The sequence below is a fragment of the Panthera tigris genome, chromosome E2 (genome assembly GCF_018350195.1).
Source record: "Panthera tigris isolate Pti1 chromosome E2, P.tigris_Pti1_mat1.1, whole genome shotgun sequence".
NCBI classification, from domain to species: Eukaryota; Metazoa; Chordata; class Mammalia; order Carnivora; family Felidae; genus Panthera; species Panthera tigris.
The window spans coordinates 34,831,041-34,855,512 of record NC_056674.1 but is presented as its reverse complement, the minus strand read 5'-3'; the positions used below and the strand labels follow the sequence as shown (position 1 = coordinate 34,855,512).

Genomic DNA, 24,472 nt, shown 5'->3' with positions numbered 1-24,472 from the left:
GCCCCGCCCAGCGCCCCTCCGCCCATCTTCCCGCGGACCAGAGCGCAGTCACCTACTTCCTCAACAATCGTTCATAACGCGCTGATAATAGCAGGTACTGTTTGCGCGGCGCTTACTATGCCCTTGGCACCATGTGAAGCATAGTTTGTGAAAATCCTTGCAACAACCTTGTAATCTTACCTATTATTCTGTTTATTCTCCAAATAGAGGAAACACCCAGAAAGTTCACTCGGTTTGTCAGCTTCTTCCTTCCCCCTACCTCACTGTGAGTCCTCTGCTCTGTTCACCATCTGATGCTTCATACATACTAACTGCAGTTTCTCTCAGATACCTATATCCTGCATTCCTAGAAGAAAAAAACCTGACTATTAACTGGTATAAACTCAAGAGACATCTCTAAATAGGCACTGAACACCTATTATGTATCCTGGGGGAATGTATGGAGCAGGCAATTCCAGTTCTTGCTTCTGGTTAAATGAGAGGGAAAGAACCCTCAAACCAGCTCTTGCAAATGCAGTGAGGATAGCAATAATGTCGCGCTTCAAACATTTTCATACTCATCATCTCATTTAATCCTCAGAACAGTTTTATGAGATGGGTATTACTGTCTTCATTTTACAGATCGGGAACTGAGCAACAGAGTAGCTTTGATGAGTTGTCCGTGGTCACAGAGGAATGGAATCAATCTCTGGCAGAACACAAAGCTCATGCTGTCAACTTCTACATTGTGTGTGTGTCATGGCAAGGATAGGCAAGGCAGCAGGGTAGCTACCTGTCTGTTCCCACTGGGATGGAAGAGGGCAGAGGGCAGAATAGGCAAACTCCTCCTCTGAGGTGGGGGTGGATGTGGTTAGAAAACAAGTTGTGATAAATGCTTGGAGTGGAAGTCAGCTGCCTTCCCCCACCGAGGGACATGCCTTAGCATCAACATGTAGTCACTAAACTCCAAAGAAAGGCTTTTGTGTTTGGGGTAAGGTGCACAAATTTTGGGCCAGAGTTGAATTACTGGAGATGACAGTAGAGAGGCTGAGCCCTGCCATCACCTTCTTCTCTCTACTGGTAGACCTCTCTGCACTCTAGAAGCAATGCAGACCACATTTAGAAATACTTAATATTGGGGAGCCTGGGTGGCTCAGTCGGTTAAATGACCAACTTTGGCTTAGGTCATGATCTTGAAGTCCATGAGTTTGAGCCCCATATCGGGCTATGCCCTGACAGCGTGAAGCCTATTTTGGATTCTCTCTCCCCACCTCTCTCTGCCCTTCCCACACTTGCACTCTCTCTCTCAAAAATAAATAAATAAACATTTCTTTAAAAAAAGCAATACTTAACATGCTCGTATGTCAGGTGATACAAATGGAGGCCAGTCCCAGGAGGGCCTGGAGCAAGAAAGGACTCTGCAGCAGGTCCACACTATGATACAAACGGCCCCATCAGTTGTGTTACATGATAGAGCAGATCCTATGGTGTTGGAGGTATCAGTGGTGGGAAAAGATGCAGTGTGAAGCTTAAAGCAATATCCAGTGGAAGAACCACAATGCAGAACCTGGGATTTTGGAAAAAGACCACATCAGGGAATTTCATGCCCTCTGAGAAACAGCTTCTGGCCTGTTACTAGACCCTGGTAGGGACGGGATGCTTAACCATGCATGCATTCAACCCTGCTTATCATGACCTGGGTTCTGTTGGACCCACTGAATCATAAAGTTGGACAGGCCCAGCTTCAGCTCATTGTAAAATGGAAATGTTCCATCCAGGATGGAGTCCCAGCAGGACCAGAGAGCATGAGTAAGCTTCATGAGCAGGAAGCCCAGAGCCACTTGTCATCAACCACACTTGCACCAGTACCCCCACTCCAGTTCACACTCATGACCATATTAGGGGAGGGGACACGGTCATATCAGCTAAAAGAGGAGGCAAAGCCTGAGCTTGGTTTAGAGATGGGCTGATTTGGAATGTGGGTACAAGCCAAAAAAAAAAAAAAAATGGACGGTGGCTGCATTACAACCACATTCGTGGGAAGCCTTGAAAGACAGTAGAACAGGAAAATCTTTTCAAGGGGCAGACCTGTGAGTGGTGGACCTGGCCATCTATTTTGTATGGAAGGAGAAGTGATCTCAGATGAGAAGTGGTTACAGGGACTCATTAATGGGCAACTTTGGCGTAGGGACTCGCCACCAGCCTGGCTGAAATGTTGTTAGATGCTATAGTCTGAGAAGCTTCCTCTCCAGACTTCTCTCTCTTCTTTCTCAAATGTGAGACCTGTGTTGTGGTCTGAACACTCTCCCTGTCTACTCCTGCTTCGTCTCCTTTGTCTATCACAGACATTTCCCCCATTAAATAAATCCCTTCATGTCTAATTCCATCTTGGCTTAGAGGACCTGAACTCACACAAATAATAAATTTCAATCTTAAATATATGATTCAAATTTAGTAGCACAGTACATGTATGAACTAAAATCTGTGCTTACCAAACAAAAATACCTTGCTGTTCTCACTCTGTTTCACTGCATTGCAGTTTTTAATTGTGGTCACAAAAAAACCAAACACCCAACATAAAATTTAACATCTCAACCATTTCTAAGTATAAAGTTCAGTGGTGTCTGGTAGATTCACATTGCTGTGCAACCAGTCTCCAGAGCTTTTTTATGTTGCAAAACTGAAACTCTGTACCCATTAAACAATAGCTCTCCATTGCCCCCGCCCCCACCCCTGCCCCCACCCCTGCCAACCACCTTTCTATTTTCTGTCTCCATGAATTTGATTGCTTTAAATTCCTCACATAAACTCAGTCATACAGTATTTGTCTTTTTGTGACTGGCTTTTTCACTTAACATAATGTTCTCAAGGCTCATTCATACACAGCACGTGTCAGAGCTTCCTTCCTATTTAAGGCTGAATAATATTCCATTGTATGTACACACCAATTTTTGCTTATCCACTCATCTGTCTGTCAATGGACACTTGGGTTGTTTTCGTCAGTGCTTTAAATTTTAAACGCAAATAAAAATTCCAAAACTTATTAGGTAGTATTCTGTCCGATATTTATGTATGTGCAGTGTATTGTAGGTCAATTATAACTTAATAAAGCTGTAAAACAAGGAAGCGAACAAACACGCTCTCTTCTCTATCCCAGCCTTGTACATCAGAGCACCTACTCAGTAGCTACACTTGGATGTGTAGTGAGCATGTCAAAATTAACACATCGCTTTTTCTCCTCCCTCCAGATCTGCTTTTTACCCATTCTTTTCCATCTCAGTAACTGGCATCTCCATCCTCCTAGGGACTCAGGCCAAAAAACTGGGAGTAATCCCTTACTAACCCTTGACTCTCCTCTTTTTCTCACGCCTGCATTGGATCTGTGAGCAGATCCCACTGGCTCTGCATTCAGATTAAATCTGGAACTCTTCTTATTACTATGACCACCCCTGTCCAAGCTACCATCATCTTTTGCCTGAATTATTGTGGTTTACCCCTCACTTTGCAATTTATTTCATGTCACTTACACCCCCCAATAAAACCTGGGGGTGGGGGGAAAACACTACCTATTCACCAAATTTTCACCCCTTTTGTACTTTACCTCCTTCAGGTCTTTGCTTAAATTAGTATCTTTGCAATAAGCCTTCCTTAATCATCTAGGTAAAATTGAACCTCATTCCTACCCCCTCCCCCCGACCCTTGGTATTCTCTGTTTTATTTTTCCCATAATGCTTATCTTAAGTAAATTGTTATATATTTTACTTATTCATTTGTTTATCTGCCTTTCCTCCCCAGCCCCACCCGACCCCCACCAACTAAAATATAAGCTCCACGAGGACAGGGAATTTGTTTTGCACACGGATTTATCCCTAGTAGCCAAAACAGATGCCCCACAGATATTTGTTAAATAAATGCAAGAATGTGGGGCATCTGGGTGGCTCAGTCAATTGAGCATCCAACTCTTGATTTCAGCTCAGGCCATGATCCTAGGATCGTGGGACTGAGCCCTGCGTAGGGCTGCATGATGAGTCTGGAGCCTGCTTAAGACTCTCTCTCTCTCTCTCTCTCTCTCTCTCTCTCTCTCTCTGCCCCTCTCCCCAGCTCACACACTCTCTCTTTCTCAAATTAAAAAAAAAACATATATATTAAAAAATAATAATAATAAATGCAAGAATGTGAAGGCAGGGCTATGAGGAATTTAAGAGCTCAGGTTCTGGGATCGAACAGACTCAAGTTGGAATCTGAGCACAGTCACTCTTTTGTTGTATGAGTGACTCTGGAGAAGTCCCTCATCACCTCTGTCCCAAAGTCTCTTTCTCCAGAGAAAGGTGAACAAATGGGATAAATGGACAGCTGGGAAGATTCACTAAGGCAGGAGGAGGTATAGAAGAGAGGTGGCAGGAGATGTCATTTTTGGTCTAGTTCTGACACTGCATTGCCACTGTCTTCACTCCTACCTGGAGAGGGACAGTAAACCTTGGGGACCAGCATGGAGGCCATTGAGCTAGCACCAAGCTGAGAATTTCCAGACACTAGGGAGGAAAGCTAAGTCAACTGGTCATGCCTCCCTCTTCTGGGCTTAAGTCAGAGGTTGAATCCTCCTCTGAGGTGGCTGGTAAGGAAGGAAAGGTGGAGACTGTTTGCAAAGATAATCTTCCATGCACTGCCCCCTTTGACCTCCTTCCATTTATAATCCAGAATCCAGCCTTGCCTGTAAGATGACAATGCGTTCCTCTCCCCAGGGTGGGTGGGTGTAGCTGGTATCAGAAAGTATTTGCTTCTTCACAAGAGCACAGCCAGCCTCAGTCGTCTGACTGCCAACTTCACTGGCTCTCCCTGCACACCCACATCCCCACCCCACCCCCAACATCTATGCCCTTCGAAAATTAAGACACATAATCTCCACTTTATCACATCCCTTGTGAGCACCAGTTATCTGGACAGCTTGTTTTCAGAGAACATAAATTACTAGATTCAATGATCTTTCAAGAAGACCTCCTTCTTCTTGGCCCCTATTGAGTCCTGGCAATTTAGCAAGCAAAATTCGTTGGTTTTGAAATAAGAACTGAGGATACAAAGGGTGGAGTGAGTACATTCAGGCTTCCTGCTCATGGCCAAAGAGTTCACACGAATACAGCCCACCATCACACCAACTTCTCACCTGTGCTGCTTGTTGATTCTCCTCTTGCCCCCTTCACATCACCACCCCTCCATCTTTGGGCTAGTGTGTCTCACACTCCAGCAACCTGATCCCTCGCTCCTCTATGCCCTAGGAGTCTAGTGACCAGGGGCTCCATTTCCCAGGATCCCTTGCCGGCTGACTTCTGGCTGGCTTCAGCCAATGAGAGACACCCACAGGAGACCGGAGGGCGGGAAGAGAGAGCGTCCAGGGGATTTGTTCGCTGCTGCCTTCCTGCTTTGGCACCACAGTCCTGGTGGGGCATAACCCCTCTGTGACCACACTCCTGTCTGGCATCCTTTCACTCATAGCACCAGCCCCCAACAGACACTGGTTTCGCCATCCCTCCCCTTCCCTTCATACCTAGAATGCTGCTGGTCCCTGGATACCTCATCATCCTTGTTGATTCCTTTAGCTCTGCCCATGTAAGGATAAATAGTCCCTTGACTAAGGTCTATTCGGTTGAACTGAGTGGAATTCTGTTTCCTGCAGGACCCTGACTAATAAATACATCTGGACTCCACCTACCTGAAGAGTTCATCTCAGCTCCAAAAACAATCCGCCCAGTAGCCAGAGAAATTTGCTGTGCATATATCCTTGGGAGAGACTACTGTTGCATATGAAGTCACTCAAAACTGTAGTCCATCAGTTCCTTTTCTAAGAGTCAGGCTTTGTTAGGGAGATGTTACTAGGTACCTAAAAGAAGTGGGAAAGGGAGTGAATTAGAGGTGGGGGTGTCAGGAGCAGAGTGTTTTAGTTGTCTAGGGTTCCAGGCTGGTTTGGCTACTGGCCACTTAACTTGAATAAGTCACTCAGTGTTTTTGTCCCTCGATTTCCACCTTTGTAAAATGAAGATGACATATTTTAAGTGACTACCCTATGCATCTTACAAGTTTACTATCAGGCTGAAATGAGATGGCGTAAGAGAAAGTAATAGTTTGGAAAGCATGACACCATGATGGGTGCCCAGGACCTCCTCCATCTGGAAGGAGTCACTACCCCAGTTTGACAACAATCTGCAGTAGATTATTAAGTGAAAAACTGACTCAGCTTGCAGGCCTTAATAATAGTGATGATAATAGGCATTATTATTTCTTAATATATTTATTACCAATTAGGTAATATCATTATTGCTTAATGAAAACACTTATAACAACTATTGTTTCAGTTACTATTTATTGATTGCTAGCTATGTGCCAGACATTGTGCTAAGCACGTTCTACACATTCTCTCATTGCATCAGTTTGATGGTTCTGTGAGATACAGGTACCTTCTTAACCCCCATTTTACTTGTGAGGAAACATATTCAGAGAAATTAAGCAACTTTCCCCAAATTACTTAGGTATTCTGGGGCTGAAATTCAAATCCAGGTTCATCCAACTTTTCTCTGTCCTCTCATTATATCCGCCTGTTAGAGCAGTAGTTCTCAGTGGGGGATGGGGGGACAAAATAGCACCCCCAGGGGGAAGTTTGGCAGTGTCTGGAGATATTTTTGTTTATTTTAACTCTGTTAAAATGTTATTGGCATCTAGAGAACAGAAACCAGTGGTAGCGCTTGTTCCCCAGGGCTGTCATAACAAATTACCACACACAGGTGGCTGGAAACAACAAGACTTTATTGTCTCATGATTCTGGAGGCTAGGAGTCCAAAATCAAGGTATTAGCAAGGCCATAGTCCTTCTGAAGGCTCTAGAGAACAATCCTTCCTAGGCTGTGGTGTCTTGTAGTTCTATCACAATCCTTCCTTGGCTTGTAACTCTTTCACTCCAGTCTGCCTCTGTCTTCACATGGCCTTCTTCCTTGTATCTTCTACCTTGTATCTTCCTTGTATCTCCTTTTCTTATGAGAACACTAGTCATCAGATTCATGGCCCACCCTAAATCCAAGATGATTTCATCTCAACATCCTTAACTAATTACATCTGCAAAGATCCTTAATTCAAACAAGGTCACATTCTGAGGTTCTAGGTGGACACGAATTTGAGGAGACAGTATTCAGCCCACTAACCCTTCGATGCACAGGACAGCCCCTCACAACAAAGAATTATCTGGCCTCAAATTACAATAGTGCTGAGGTTGAGAAACCCTGCTTTAGAGGGAGACATTTCTTGTCTGAGAAGTGAGAAGAACGTGCCTCTGTTAATCCACACAGCTACAAACAGAAAGAGTCTCAGAGCACCTTAAAGTCCGGAGGTCACCCTCTCCTTCCACTTTTCTGAACCACTTCTTCTTCTGATAGCCTCCAGTATCTCCATGTGGATGCTGCCCCCTGCCTGGCATTCATACAGCACTTTGCGTTTTGATTTAAGAATGATACGGTCAGATCCACCCAAAGTGTTAAGCTTCAAATAGTATTAAGCTTCAAAAGAAATGCCTGCCTTCTTCTTTCACAAATGGGAAGATGCTCAAAAATCAGAGAAAGGAACTCGAGCTTGTGGGCAAGTGACTATTTGCAAGTTATGGGCGAGGGACCAGCCCTGCGAAGTGGATCATCTGATGGCTGCCAGGGCACTTTCCTCCATTCTTTCAAGAAATATTTGTTGAGCACCTACTGTGTGCTTAGCCCTGAGGATGCAGTAGTGAGCAGCAAGGCTGGTGTGCCTGCTCACGTGAACCATCCAGTCTGATATGAACACTTATAATCCAGTGTGATAAGTGCTATAAGAGGGAAATGCAAGGTGCTTAGATTTCAAGTGGTCATAAAGGGTTTTCTGGAGCAAGTGAAGTCTAAGCTGAGATTTAGAGACTGAGTAAGATTCAGATGCGGGTGGGTCAGGCTAATTAGTCCAAAGTCAACCACAATTTTAGCCCCTAAGCAAAGACCAAGGGAAGAGTAGCATTGGGAGAGGAGAGAGCTTGTGCAAAGGCCCAGAGGGGAGAATGAGCATGTTTAGGGAACTGAAGGAAGGCCAGTCTATGCTTCACCCCCACAGAACAAAGCAGAGAAGGTTATTGCTAAGGTCCACCTTCTGGTTTTCCCCCTTGCCTTCTGAGGGCTCCCTTTGACTTCCCTTTCCAATTTGAGCTGTTATTAGATGCTTTCTCTTGGTGTCCATGTTGAGCACAATTCCCTTCTCAGTTTCAGGGACCCCCATCTAGGTCTGATCCCCTGGCCAGGACAAAAGGCCTTTGATCTTATCCAGAAGCAAAAGGGGACATCAGGCATGACCAGACATCTTTGGTATCTTACAAAATGTGTAGAAATTGCTTTTGTCCCAGCCAGGGTGAGGCAGAGGCAGAAAGTCCTGGGAAAGCATCAGAGCTGGGGCAAGTTCACTCCCAAGGTAGCCCCCACTTTGGAAATCAGAATCAGAGGCACATAGCTGAGGCCCAGGACAGTCAACATCACTGTGCTTCCTGCTCTCTCTGGATCATGGAGGAGCAAAAGTGTTAAGAGCCTGGACTCTGGAGCTAATGACCTGAGTTCAAACCCAGCCCCAGACCATTCCTAGTTGTGTGACTTGAAGTAAGTCAACTCATTTCTCTTTATATTAGTGCTGCCCCCTAGAGCAGTGTGTGTGTGTGTGTGTGCACGTGTGTGTGTGTGTGCATGCAACTGAGGGGGTCATGAGAGAACTCCTGTAAGAGTTCACGGGACTTGACACCCAAAAAGTACCCAGGCCTTTGGCCTTATTTTTTTTCTCATCTTTCACCATGAACCCAGGCCCACCCTCCTCTTTCATCCAGTTTCCAGGGAAGCTCCCTAGGCTAAGATGAATGAAGCAGGAAATGGAAAAAGAAAATAGTCCTTCCATTAGGGTATTCACTTTTTTAAAAAATTCCGGTATAATTAACACACAGCATTATATTAGTTTCAGATGTACAATATCATGATTCAACAATTCTATGCATTACTAAGTGCTCATCATGATAATGAGTGTGATCTTAATCCCCTTCCCCTATTTCACCCCTTCCCCCACTCACCTCCCCTCTGGAAACTACTAGTTTGTTCTCTATAGGTAAGGGTCTGTTCTTTTGTTTTTCTCTTTTTTGTGTGTGCTTGTTTATTTTCTTTCTTAAATTCCATTTATGAATGAAATCACATGGTATTTTTCTTTCTCCAATGGACTTATTTCATTTAGCATTATACCCTCTAAATCCATCCATGTTGTTGCAAATGGCAAGATTTCATTATTTTTTATGGCTGAGTAATATTCCACTATATATATATACATACGTGTGTGTGTGTGTATATATATATATATGTATATATATATGTATCACATCTTTTTTATTTATCTTCATCTATCAGTGGACACTTGGGTTGCTTCTATAATTTGGCTATTGTAAGTAATGTTGCAATAAACATCAGGGTACATATATCTTTTCAAATTAGTGTTTGTCTACTGGATCACTTTTTTTTAAGTAAAGTTTTTATTAAAGAGTATCATACAGGAAGCTGTGCACAAACCATAAATGCACAGCTTGACAAAATTTCAAAAACTGAACACACTTGTGTCACCAACACATGGCTGAAGAAACAGAGCATTACCAGCACCCCCGCAGGCCCTCCCAATACTCCTTAACTGTCACCACCACCTTGTAGAGTAACCATGACCCTGACTTCTGAAGCAGACATAAGTGTTGCCTCTTTCCCTATTTATACAAATGAAATCATGCAGCCCATGTGCTCTTTTGTGTCTGACTTCCTTCACTCACCATCATGTTGATGGGAGTCATCTACATTGATGTGGGTAATCAGAGATCGTTCATTCTCATGGCTATACAGTGTTTCACTCTGTTTGTCCATTCCACTGTTGATGAGCTTTTGGGGAGTTTCCAGTATGAGACTATTGTAATAAGTGCTACTCTGAACGTTCCAGTAAATGTCTTCTGGTGAACATACGTATACATTTCTGTCACATATACACTTAGGAGTGCAATTGCTAGCTAGTAGATACTGTCAAACAGCTTTCCAGAGTGATGATAGCAGGTGTTCACTTTTTAAATTTTTTTTCAACATTTATTTATTTTTGAGACAGAGAGAGGCAGAGCATGAACAGGGGAGGGGCAGAGAGAGAGGGAGACACAGAATCTGAAACAGGCTCCAGGCTCCAAGCTGTCAGCACAGAGCCTGACGCGGGGCTCGAACTCACGGACCGTGAGATCATGACCTGAGCCGAAGTCGGACGCTTAACCGACCAAGCCACCCAGGCGCCCCATGGTGTTCACTTTTTAAAACAATCTGTGACATGGGGCACTATGACCTCCTTCCAGACACACACACATTTAGGAAACATGGGTCTGTGCCAGGCACTGAATGAGCTATCAGAAGGCCACCGTGGAAGTGCCATGGGCTAGTCCTGGCCCTGTGCGCCCTGAAATCTGTCTCCTCTTCATCCCTCTCCCTTTCTCCTTCCCCTTGAATGCGTTGTGAGGGGAGGGCAGGGGTAACCTAGGGAGACTTTCAAGCTACATTCCCCAGGCTCCTGTGTCAGCTGGTGGGCCCTGGATGGAGCTCAGCAGACAGGAGAAAGGAAAAAAACTGGGGATGGGGGCTTTCTCGCTCTCTCTGTCTGGTTGTGGCTGCGTCTCTTCCATGGCTCCAGCTACCACAAGACAGGCCTGTTGTGGTTCCGGCTTCCTCAGGTGACCCTGGCCTTTGGGCTCCAGTGACGTCACCTGCTTCCTTGCCCCTCCAGCTGACAGGTAGCCGTGACTTTTTACACTTGGTGTGTCATAGTCCTCCCCCCTCTTCCACCACCTATGCATCCAATCAATTCCCTGTAATCATACCGTTTTTAGATGCTTTAGAATGATTTCCTTTTCCAGGTTGGACCCTGACTGACCCTGGCAGAGACCTCCAGGGTAAAATGACAAGTCTTATTCACCAAGCCCATTGCGCTGATGGTAGCAGATGAGACATGTAGGTGGGGGGTGGCCATTGCCCCTAGGTTGCCTGGGTAGTCATCAGGACTTTCATCAGATAGGGGCAGCTGCTCCTCCCGGAGCAAGGAGCAGTGTTGGCATGCCCACCTCAGTGTCCTGCTAGCCAAGGCCACTCCTTCCAGGGCATCCCTCTGTCTGGTTCTATGGAACGGAGGTCTGTGGCTGGTCTCAGCATGAGCTGCCCGTGGTGGCTGTTTGCCTTTGTGGGGAGTAGCCTCAGAGTGAAGAATGGCATCTTAGATTTCATGGTGATCCTCGCGCCTTATGCACAGTAAATACTAATAATTCACACATGAGCATTTACTATGTGCAGGCATGATTCCGAGCACTTGACAGGTCTTAGTAAGACATGTTATTACGATCCCATTTTACTGATAGAAATTGAAGCATAGGAGCTAAAGTAACTGATACTCCACTGATGTTTATTGATGACAATAGCATCAATAATTAGTGTGGCAGAGTGCTTAAAAACACTGGCCTTGGTGGATGCCTGGGTGGCTCAGTCGGTTAACTGTCTGACTCTTGATTTCAGCTCAGGTAATGATTTCATGGTTCATGAGATCAAACCCCCACAGCATCAGGCTCTGTGCTGACAGCACTGAACCTGCTTGAGATTCTCTCTCTCCTCTCTCTGCCCCTCCCCAACTTTTGCATGCACACATGTGCATGTGCTCTCTCTCTCTCTCTAAAAAATAAATAAACTTTAAAAAGAAACAAAAAAACCTCACTGGCCTTGGATTTCAAAAGACGATGGTTTGAATCTAGATTCTGCCCCTTGCTTATTTGTGATTTTCCTCTGTTTCCTTTTCAGTAAAACAAGACTAATGATGCCCACCTCCCCTGATTCCTGAGCAGATCAAATAATGAGTGAGCATCAGTGGTAGTAGAGCTTGCAAAATTCAAACATGTATGTTTATGTATACATATGATATATAATGCAAAATTATACTTTATTGTGTATATGCTACAATTCAGGGTTTTGCAATCGTATGCTTATTTATGATTAGTAACTGCCTGTAAACAAGTTATGATCTTCAGATTTAACAAGCCAATGATTAACTTATTTTATCTGATAAAATAATATATATAATGAATTTGCCTATGTTATCCCAGACACTAGCCTCAGATCATAAATTACCCCTTTTGGGATCACATTAATAATCCCAATCCAAGAGGTGTATTTTTAATACTGTGCTATCTAAAATTTTTTATTTTGAAATAATTTCAGTTGCAAAATATAATAAAAAATTGTCAGACACGTTTTACACAGATTTTCTACATTCCCCATAGGTTAATATTTTACATTTGCTTTATCATTCTCTCTTTATACATATATATATATATATACACACATATATATACATATATATGTGTATATATATATGTGTGTGTGTATATATATATATATATATAGGATGTTCATCTGTATCCCTTACCCAAATGTTTCCTTTTTTCTTAAACATTTGAGAGTAGTTGCAGATCTGATGTGCCCCTTTATCCCTAAATACTTCAGTGTGAAATTTCCTAAAAGCAAGAACATTTTCTCATAAGATTATGAAAATCAAGACATAAACATTGATTTAATATTGATATCTAACATAGAGATCTAACCTAAATTTTCTCAGTTGTCCCACTAATGCCTTTTATACCAAAATAACAACATGAATTTTTCTGGTCCAGAATTGCATTAAGTGGCCACATGTATTTAGTTTCCTTCGATCTGAAACAGTATCTTAGTCTTTGTCTTTCCTGACCTTGACATTTGTAAGGAATAAAGGCCGGTTAGTTTGAACAGCGCTCCACAATTTGGGTTTGTCGTACGTTACGTTGTGATTGCATTGCAGTTCTGCATCTTGGGCAAGAGTATCACAGAAGCGATGTGTCATTCTCAGGGCAACTTGTCAGGAGGCATTTGATAATATCATCTGGCTTTAACTTTGATCACTTGGTTAAGGTGGTGCCTGCCAAGTTTCTCTGCTATAAAATTAGTGTTTTTCCCTTTGTTGTTTATAAGTATCTTGTAGGGAGATACTTTAAGTCTATATAAATATCCTGTTTCCCATCAGACCTCACCCACCAGTTTTAGTATTCTTGGTAACTCTTGCCTAGATAGATTGTTACTATGACAGCTGCCAAATGGTGATTTTTCTAAATCCACCATTCCTTTTATGTCTATTAGTCTGGATTCTACTTTATTTACTTACATCAATATGGACTCATGGATTCTTATTTTATTCTAGGAGTTGTAATCCCTTACTGTCATTCTTTGATTTGATGCTTAAATTACACCAACTTTGGCCAGCCAATGGGAACTCCTTAAAGCTGGCTACTTTGTCCTTTTGACATGTTTCCACCATTTTGTGTGTGTTTTCTTACTTTCTGGAAAACTAGATGTTCGTATATATTTCCCTTACTCAAATCTGGAATCAGCCATTTCTTCAAACAACCCTAGTTTATTTTAGTGGAGAATTTAAACCTTAACTTTAAAAAATGATGAAGGAAAGGAAGAAGGAAGAGGTGGAAGAGAAGGTGAAATGCCCAAAAGGGGGCAGGGAGGTTTACAAATATTATAGCATATGTTTTGAGTGTTTACATTTAACAAATCAATTGTTTTATTTATTTTTTAAATGATTTTAAATTCTTTTTTAAAAATGTTTATTTATTTATTTTTGAGGTGGGGGGCGGGGGCAGAGAGAGAGAGGGAGAGATTGAATCCCAAGCAGTCTCTACGCTGCCAGCTGTGGGGCTTGAACTCACCGACGGTGAGTGAGATCATGACCTGAGTCAAGATCAAGAGTCGGATGCTTAACCAACTGAGCCACCCAGGTGTCCCCAAATCAATAGTTTTAAAACCAAAAGTATGATGCAAATATAATTGTGCTCCTCATAAGATAGTTATACCAAAAGTCTGCTTTTGAGGTTCTCCTGAATGTGGGTCCAAATCATCTCCCTGCCTCCCCAGCACACTCCATAATGCCCTATGCCAATAGTGCTTAAATGGGGAGGGGGAGGGAAATCCACAACGTGATGGTGAATCTCAGGGAGCTCAGGTCTTTCTTCTCAGAATTGACCTCAGCCCCCAACCCCTAGAGCGACTGTGCTAATATCTGTTTTATATATGAATAGATTGGGATTTTACTCAGTTTTATTTGAGGAAGCTTTAGGGCAGTGGGGCGGGAAAGGTGGTTAAGGCGAGCCAGGCTATTTGATTTCAAATCCTAGCTCTGGTGAGTGACTTAACTGCTCTAGGCCTCAGTTTCGTCATCTGTCAAATGGGGATGTTTTGCCCCCAGAGCCTTTTGGAGAGGGTGACACTGATATATGTCAAGCACAGGGAGCAGCAGCTGGCATGTGAGAGTTTTGTGCTGGTGTCCTGACTTCTGAATGAGGCCGCTGCCTTTAGAGACGTCTTTCCAGTCTACATGCATCGCTAAAATTGGGCCCTCAGGATTCCACCTGCCCTCAAGGATTGGCGCCCACAAACTACAAATCATGGGCCACTCCAGCCCATCTTCATTCCTGGTCACCTGCAGGCACCTGTGCCCCAGACACCTTTCATTCACCTTTCACCTTTCACCTGTGTCACTCAGGACCCTTTCCAGTGCAAGTGACAGAATCCTGACTCCTACCAGGTTACACAAAGTAAGGACCCATCGTCTCCAAGGGTCCTTTCTCGACCTTTAGGCACGGCTGGATCCAGGGATACAATTACTCCACCAACCCCCTCAATCTCTTCTGGACTCAGTTTTCCTCTGTATTGGCTTCACTTTTATGGGGCAGCAAGATGACCAATGGCCCCAGCCTCACATCCTACCAGCTGAGCGACCCCAGAAAAGAGAATGTCTTTCCTAGTAGCTTTAGCAAAGGTCCTAAGGGCTGATGCCTATTGGCTTGTTTGGGTTACGTGCTGTGCTAGGTCTCTCCTATTTGCCCCTCCATGGCTTCTCTCCACCTCTGTGCCTTGGGAGCCCAACCCATGCAGATCACAAAAACAGACACTCTTGCCTTCTGGGTTTAGGTTGTGCTCAGCAAATGGGAGGCACATGTAAGAGACTGGAGGATAGGAAGAGGTTACCGTCAGGGTGTGGATTTTGCCCCTCTTTCCCTCCCAAGTTGCTATGAACTGTTTGTGTCCACTGAAGGTCCCATCTCCTGCCAAGGGACATTTTCCATATGACACCATTCCTCGTGGACCCAGTAATCAATTATTCCCTCTCCTTACCTCTCTAGTTTGGGAGGGATGATGGCTCCTAGCCATTGGAGGTCCCCGAGTACCACACCAGTTGTTGTTGGCTTCCCTGCATCCTGCCTTCACCTTTGTAAAAGACCCGTCATTATACTTTCCTCAGGGACCCTGCTGAATGTGTCACCTGCGTCCTGCTGATGCATATGCTCACCTCTGGAGCACAGGTGAGGTCTTAAGTGACCACAAAAGAAGGACCAGACAGAGTAACAAAGAGGTGAGTGTCAGAGTGCTTTGTCAACCCCAATGCATGGGACCATGGTGGGGGTGTCAGGCTGGAAAGCCAGGGTCCCTCTTGGTCCTAGTTTCATCCTCCTTCCTCTGAGTTTCACTGAGTGACAGGGTGAGAAAGAGAACTAGATGTGGAGTCCAGGGCCAACCACCCCCTCCCTCTTATATGTCCCACTATGTGTGACCTGAACAAGGGACTCCAATTCTCTGAGCCTCTCTTAAGCAAAGAAATCTTACCTGCCTCCCCCACAAGGCTGCTAGCAGAATTGGATAAAATTGGCTAGGGGGAGGGATGGCTGATTTCTGGAGTTCTCTATCTACTGTGTGTTGTGGGGCCTCAGGACTTTGGGGGCCCTCAGAGGCATCGCTTTCCTTCCCATCGTGGTTCCATTTGTTTCCATCTTGACCACAGAATATCTCAGCTCTCTGTCAGCCACTTTCTACATGATCTTAGAGATAATCTCCTGCACGCCCATACCCCTGTCACCAGCAATGCTACGAAAGTCAAGAGTGATAACATCTGTTTGTGGTCTCTCTCTGCCACCCTACCAGCAGGAGACTGTAATCTCCTTGAAGGCAGGGACACCGTGTTTTGTCCACTGTCATATGCCCACATCTAGGAGAAACCAGCACAGATCAAGTGCTCAGGAAGTACATGTTGAAGGAACAGAGGCAAACAGTCATAGAGAAAGACCAACTGTTGTTGTGTTACTCCTGTATGTTAAAAAGCAAAATAAAGAAGCATAAAAAGAGGGTTATAAGAATTGCCCACATGGCCAGCCTATGGTAACACCTATATAACAGGCTTGTTGTAAGACTGACATGAGATTGTGCATGTAGGGCACTTGGCGCCCTGCCCAGCCAAGGGCAAGAGTGCCATCAATGCTGGGTAGATGCAGAAGCAGTGACCCATTCAGGGACGGAGCTTGTCTGAGGGGCCCTCTGCTCCTGCTAGCCTAGCTGCAGCTGCTTAGCTAACATTGGATCCCAAGCAGGGAAACCATTGTCTCAGGACAGTGTCTTGTGTCTTAAGGAGGGACGCTGTGGCAGACCAAAAAGCAAAGAGGACCTGTGGCGTTGGCTGAAAGATACTGCACTCAGTTACTAACTTGTCCTTCAGATAAGTGGTCTCATATTTTAAGATTTCAGTCTTCTCATCTGGAAAATGGGGATATTTACACTCAGTTCTTTACCTTATGGGTGGTCCTGAGGGCCAAATAAGAAAATGGCTATACTTAAAAGCTTTTTTTAATAAAAGGTCCCTAACGAAGCTCAACGGATGATTAAAAGCATTTGCTGTCTCCAAACCGCCCCCCACACACCCATAGGCCCAAGGGTGCTTAGATCCCCATTTTCAAAACTCATCCCTAGTCCCCTTCCACCCCTCCTCTTCTGCCTTTGCTCTAATCAATGGATCTTGATTGATCAATGAACAGCCCCACCCCTCCAATCCAGGCTGGCTCCCAGATAGCTTTGTGTAAAGGCCTGGATTAAAATGGTCCCTGTTTCTACTGATTTGGAAAGAACTCCTCCTTTAGGATTGTTGAGACAGGACGCTCTGTGGGCTCCAGCCCCAACGGCAGCTCACGTGGAAGAAGAGGAGAGATCCATCTCCACCCCTCCTGAAAAGTGAGTCACCCTGTCAACATGCCCTTCTGATGTCACAGCTGGTTCTACCAGATCCCTCTGGAGCTGGGCCTCACCCCTGCCAAGATGGAACCTTCACTCTCCTCCTTTGTCAAAAGCAGGAAACACTTGCCTGACAGAACTACCGGGACCCCAGAGCCCCATTCTATTGAAAAGTCTGTCATACTATCATGGTTTTTGTCAAACAATTATTACTGAATGACAGGAAAGAGAAAACTTTCCCTTCCTCTCTGCCCTCCATCTCAATCCATGCCCTAGAATAATCCATTATTAATAGCTTAGTGTGGAACATTCCAGATTCTGTATAATGCATATTCAATTTTCTTTATTAGGACTATATTATTTTTAGAGTAGTTTTAGGTTCACAGCAAAATTGAAGGGAAGGTATAGAGATTCACCATATACTTCTTGCCCCCCCCCCCCCCCCCCCGCCAACATGCACAGCCTCCTCCATTACCAACATCCCCCTCCAGGGTGGCACATTTGTTATAGCTGATTAGCCAACATTTACATATCATAATCACCCAAAGTCCATAGTTTACATTACAGTTCACTCTTGGTGGTGGACATTCTATGGGTTTGGACAAATGTACAGTGACATGTATCCATTATTCTGGTACCATGTATTCTCACTGCTCTAAGAATCCTCTGCACTCTGCCTATTCACCCCCTCTCTTCGCACCCAACCCCTGGCAGCCACTGATCCTTTTACTGTCTCTATCATTTTGCCTTTTCCAGAATGTCATATAGCTGGTATTATATACAGTGTGTAGCCTTTTCATACAGGCTTCTTTCACTTACTAATCTGCATACAAAGTTCTTCCATGTTTTTGCATGGCTTGATGGCCCGTTTCTTTTCAGCCCTGAAAGATACTCCATTGTCTGGAAGGACCACCATTTATCCACCCGCCTACTGAAGGATGCCTTGGTTGCTCCCAAGCTTTGGCAATTATGAATAAAGCTGCTACAAATATCCATGTACAGGTTTGGGTGTGGATATAAACTTTCAGCTCCCTTGGGTAAATATCAAGGAGTGTGATTGCTGGATCACACGGTAAGAACAGGCTTAGTTTTGTAAGAAATAGTCAAACTGTCTTCCAAAGTGGCTTTCCCATTCCGTATTCCTGCTAGCAATGAATGAGTTTCCTGTCGCCCCACATCATCTGCAGCATTTGGTGCTGTCAGTGTTCCAGAATTTGGCCTCTCTAAAATGTGGGTAATGGTATCTCATTGTTGTTTTAATTTTCCTTTCCCTGATGGTATATTACGTGGAACAACTTTTATGTTTGTTTACCGCCTAAATATCTTCTTTGGTGAGGTATCTGTGAAGATCTTTGACCCATTTTCTAATTGGGATGTTTGTTTTCTTATTGTTGAGTTTTAGGTGTTCTTTCTATATTTAGTGCCTTGTATAATAGTGCCTTATCAAATATGCCTTTTGCAAATATTTTCTCCCAATCTGTGGCTTGTCTTCTCAGTTTCTTGATGAATGTTCAGTTTTAAAAATTTAATCTAATTTTACAAGTAATACAAAAATTTATTTTCTGTGGGGGAAAAACAATGAAACGGTACAAAATCTGCCTTGATTTTTATCCTCTGAGTCCACTCTCACCACAGCCCACGGGTTATGCCTGTTATCTCTTCTGAGTGTATTCTTCCCCATCCTGCTCTATGTGTTTTTAATTGCACATGTTTCTATTTCCGTGGGGAATAAATAGCTCTATTTTGCGTGCATGTGGTTTACATAAATGTTGGCATATCACACCTATTGTTTGCCAACTCTGGTCATACTGTCTTGAAAATTCATCTGTGTTAGGATGTATACAGCTACCTCATTCTAAGCATAGCATTGTGTTCCATTAAATGAATGTATTACAATGTATTTAGCTTTTCCCTGCTGGTGGATGCTTAGGTTGCTCCTGATGTTTTCTTCTGTCCCTTTATAAAAACAATCTTTTAAAATTTTGGTCAAATTCATGCATATTCATGGTATTAAAAAATCAAATAATATTGTAAGGTTTCTAGCAAATGTTAGTAATGCAACACACACACACACACACACACACACACACACACACACACACACCCCTGAGTCCTGCTCCTCAGAAAGTTACTATTCTTTCAGCTGTTTCTCCTGGCATTTACCTCTGTATTTCTGAATAAGATGTAAGATGTTTATATGCTCTTTCTTTCTTTCTTTCTTTCTTTCTTTTTCTTTCTTTCTTTTTTTTTAGAGAGGCGGGGAGGGCAATAGAGAGGGGAAGAGAATCTTAGACAAGCTCCATGCCCAGTGCAGGACCCTATGAAGGGCTCGATCTCACAACCATGAGATCATGACCTGAGCCAAAATCAAGAGTCAGGTGCTTAACTGACTAAGCCACCCAGGCACCCTGTGCTATTTCTTGGTTTATCAATCCAAGGCATGATCTACTGCCTTCCTATTGAGGTAGCTTTATACACACCATTCCCATGCACTTGCCTCCCCTCTCCCCATTCTTCCTATATAATTGCATGACAATTTTCTGGTTAAGTCAGTATTCTTGGGGCACCTGGATGGCTCAGTTGGTTGAGCATCCAACTTCGGCTCAGGTCATGATCTCACGGTTCACGAGTTTAAGCCTCACGTCGGGTTCTGTGCTGACAGCTCAGAGCCTGAAGCCTGCTTCGGATTCTGTGTCTCCCTCTCTCTCTGCCCCCCCCCCACCCCACCTCGCTCATGCTGTCTCTCTCAAAAATAAATAAACATTAAAAAAAATTTTTTAATCAGTATTCTCTGTTTACATCAGTGCGATCTTTTATTTTTTCCTGCCAAGCGGTGGTTCTTAACTTTAACTGTCCCCAGGGAGCTTTTAAATCACCCAGGGAGCTTTTAAATAACCCTGAAGCCCAGCCTGAACCCCAGATCAATTAAGTCAGGTTATCTTCAACTTTTTCCTTGTCAGCTTTCCATTGAATGTTTTACTTCTGCTCTTACACTTTTAATTTACAATAACTCTTTCTTGTTTTCTGATTGCTTCTTGCAGCAAACATTGTTGGCATAGGCCCTTGGCATTCACCCTTGAGTGCTGCCCACAGCTGCTTACTACACATAGCTATGCAGCTCTGCCCAAGAGCTATTTTCTTCCAACCAGCATCCTCAGCCTGAGTGCAGGACAAGCTGGAGGTTACTCCGCACTGGAGGCAGTTAGTGGACCCTCGTGCACTGGCTGGGATACCTCTGAGGCATGTTCTATACCAGCTCCTGGGGTTCTCCAGAAATATCAAGCTCCAGGCGCCCACAGTAGTAGCTGGCTAGGGTAACACACCTTTTGTTGGCTTCCTTCCCTTCCCTGCCTCACCTCCCAACTCCTTGACCCACATTTCCTAGGATCACCTGCCAAAAATCCATTGCACTGGAATCATCATCTCAGAAATGGGCATTTGGGAAAACCCAAACCCAAACACTCTTTTTTTTTTTTTCTTTTTAAATAGAATCTTATTTGTGTTTCATGGATGTGATACCTCATTATCTCTCTGTGGGTATTAATTATAGTGAGTCCTAACATCTGTTTAAAAAGTTTCATTCCTGGGGCACCTGGGTGGCTCAGTCATTTGAGCATCCGACTTCGGCCCAGGTCATGATCTCACGGATCATGAGTTCGAGCCCCACATCAGGCTGTCTGCTGTCGGCATGGAGCCCACTTTCCATCCTCTGTTCCCAGCTCTCTTTGCCCCTCCCCCACTTGCATGTGTGTGCTCTCTCTCTCTCTCAAAACTAAATCAACATTTAAATAAAGACACATATAAAATAAAATAAAATGAAGAAAAGGAAAGAAAAAGCTTCACTCCTGCCTTGGCCCATAATTATCTACTGTTTACTTTTCTGGGGTTTCTCCAATTTCCCACTATGATGAGGACACGTGCCTGACTGGCGGCATCCTGAGAGCCAGGGGGCAGGAGGAGCAGGGTTCTCCCTGGTCAGTACAGACTTTCACATAACATCCCTGGTTTTAGTGTAGTGTCTCTCCTGCCTTCCGCTGTGCCTAGTGTCCTTAGGTCCGGAGCCTCCCTCGTTCCATTTTTCTGTAGAACAAACTTCTGCCAGGGTCAGGAGGGGGTAACTTATTGGCTGCCCTAGATCTGAAAGGGGCCTTTGGTGGTTCTTCCAGTTATAACTGATAGGTAAGAAATCACCCAAAACTAATCAAAACAACAATATTCTTTCTTTTTTTTTTTTTAATCTCTCATGGTTTCTGTGGCTGAAGAATTTTTGGAAAGGCTCAGAATGGGTATTTCTGGCTTGGGATCTCTCATGCGGTTGCAGCCAGAAGGTGACTGAAGCTTGGAATAGCAGGGGCCGGGCACCTACTGCCCTGTCTCTCTCCGTCTCTCTGTCTCTCTCAATCTCTCTCTCTCTTTTTCTGTCTCTCTCATCACAGGGCCACTCCGTGGGGTTCTTCCATATGGGCTTCCTCACACCATGGTGGTCTCAGCACAGTCACACTGCTTAAGTTTCCAGCCCAGAGTCCCAGCTTCAGACATTACAGTGTCACTGCCCCCGCACTCTGTTGTTACAAGCAAGTCACAAGCCTGCCCCAGTCAAGGGGAGGGGACACAGACCTCACCTCTCAACAGGCGGGGTGTCACAGTCACGCTGTGGAACACAGGTGCAACGGGAGATACTTTTGTGGCCCTCTCGGGAAAGTACAACCTGCCACAGTGGTCTCACTGCTTCTCACGCAGGGTCCTAGCCATGCTTCTGTTGGCAACCCCTCTCAACCTCCCACTCGTCACTCTGACTCAATTCCTGGCAGTTTTGGTCCATGAATCTTCCTGCCTCTTGGGAGGCCCCCATGCACAGATGTGCAAGCTGGGCAGTGCGTCTAGCCTAAGGGCTAGCGGATGGCCCCACGGCTTGCTGCCACCCTCTTCTGCAGACATTTTCAGCTCTACTAACGCATCTCCTGTCCACCTCCCCAAATTGGTCAACACCTCTCATCTGCTATTCCTCTCTTTCATGTTCTTTTTGGCTCTTTTGTGAGCTAATAACTTTTTGGTTCATTTGCTCTGGTTTTGGTATGGCTTTGGGGAGGGGGCAAAGGAAAATCTATATCCTCAATCTATCATTTTTTTTAAGTTTATTGATTTTGAGAGAGAGAGCAAGCGGGGGAGGGGCGGAGAGAGAGAGAGACAGAATCCCATTCGGGCTCTGTACTGTCAGCACAGAGCCCAACGCGGGGCTCCAACTCACAAACCATGAGATCATGACCTGAGCCAAGCTCAAGATTGGATGCTTAACCGACTAAGCCACCCACGCACCCCTATTATTTTTTAAAGTAGGCTTCATGCCCAGCATGGAGTCCAACATGGGCCCTGAACCCACAACCTTGAGCTGAGATCAAGAATTGGATGCTCAACCCACTAAGCCACCCAGGTACCCCTCAATCTATTATTTTAACGAAAAATGCCATGTTTCCATATTTTCCCCTAATAGAAATCACTGCAATAATGCCTCAATATGCACATAAGCAAGTGTTAATACCTCTTTGTAGAGTTTACTTTTACAAAAATGGACCATACTATAATTGTTGGGTAATTTGCATTTCTCACTTAATATATTCTGGACATCTTTTAATGTCAATATATATAGATCTGCCTCGTTCTATATAATAGCTGTGTAGTGTTCCATGGAAGGAACAGGAATTCTATCCCACAGGAGAGGAAAGGGGGGAAATGTACCTATCCCTCACTCTTTATGCCAGAGGGACAGGATGACTCCCCAAAGGAGTGCCCCAAGGTCAGAGGCAGGATGTGGTGGGTGGGGATGAGGTGTACAGAGCTTTAACCATATCCTTGACTCCACGTGCATGTACATAATTATCATTACAGCATGCACACTTCAGAGTCTGTTTTTTTTCCCCTTGGCTTTATTGCTAAAAACCAGGATTTCTCAATTTGGGCACTAATTGAGAAATTTGGATTAGATAATTCTCTGTTGTGGGGCTGTCCTGTGCATTACAGGATGTTCAGTGACATCCCTGGCCTCTACCCACTAGATACCTAACACCACCTCCCCACATTGTGATGGCCAAAAATGTCTCCGGACTTTGCCTAATGTCCCCCAGGACAAGATCACTCCCAGTTGAAAACCACTGCTATAAACTGATCTAAAGTCCTCTTGGCAGCCTGTAACCCGGTTAGCTGGCTCTTCTCCCTTTGCTTTTCTTACAACTAGTTACCTAGGTTTTTCTAGGAGAGGATATATAGTCCCTACATGCCATTCCCTGAGTGTCCAGGTAGGGTTAACTCCTTTCCTTTTTTTTTTTTTTTTTGTTTATTTATTTATTTTAAGAGAGAGCACGCCAGGGAAGGGCGGAGAGAGAGAGAAGAGAGAGAGAATCCCAAGCAGACTCCACTCTGTCAGCACAGAGCCTGACTGGGGGCTCAATCTCATGAACTGTGAGATTAGGACCTGAGCCGAAATCAAGAGTTGGATGCTTAACAGACTGAGCCACTCAGGAGCCCTGGGTTAATTTTTCTTACTGGCAGGTTTCCCACCCCCCCCCCTCAAGTTTATTTGCTGCTATCCTTAGAAATAATTTTGAGAAATTTCCAAATGTAATACATATTTATTGTTGAAAATTGAAAAATACAGAAAAGCACAAGGAAGAGAATTAAAATCTTCCCTCTGGACCCCTTCCATAATCACTGACAACATAATTTTGGTGATTATTTTGACAGCCTTCTAGTCTTTTTCTCTCTCTTCCTCTGTATAGATTGTATGTCTGTCTACATACCTATGTGTGTGCATAAATTTTTAAGCAAAACCCCCTGTTAAGAAAATATGATTAACATTGTAACATGTCTTCTTGCTTTAAGTACCCGGAGTCCTTTGTAATGTCTCCTTATTTGTGCATCCAGAGGGCTCTGCCTTACTGCTCAGGTTCTGATCGCACTGATAAAGAGGTCACTTGCCTGTACCATTGTTGAAATACAGCAAATGACCTCTGTTCCCTGTCAAAGTATAACTTAAAGAACATTACAAACATGGCATTCCTACAACCGAGCACACACCCCAGATACATTTAACTTGTTAATGAGGGAATCAGCAGGATGGTAAAAACCAGTCCAAAGAAGAAGTGGAGGAAAAGAGGTTATACAATCCATCAGGAAAGGCATACTAAAATCAGCATGCTAGGTTAGAGGCAAAACTGACTCATATCCTACAGGGTAATAAAACTGTAACCTTTTAGGTTATCATTTTTGTAGACAAAAATCATTTGTATCTCTACCAAATAAAATTCTATACAACCTTATAGAATCAGG

At 44.1% G+C, this 24,472-nt stretch overlaps 1 long non-coding RNA gene across 2 annotated transcripts; it reads left to right on the top strand.

Moving 5' to 3' along the window:
- Window positions 1-5: 5 nt before the first annotated feature.
- On the top strand, window positions 6-18,665 carry LOC122234395. Of its 2 annotated transcripts, none has more exons than XR_006212187.1 (5): window positions 6-94; window positions 11,858-11,953; window positions 15,396-15,506; window positions 17,059-17,149; window positions 18,029-18,665. It is a non-coding gene; the product is annotated as an uncharacterized LOC122234395 (long non-coding RNA). The 2 variants fall into 2 exon arrangements; XR_006212188.1 differs by having other exon boundaries at window positions 17,045-17,149.
- The last annotated feature ends 5,807 nt before the right edge of the window (window positions 18,666-24,472 follow it).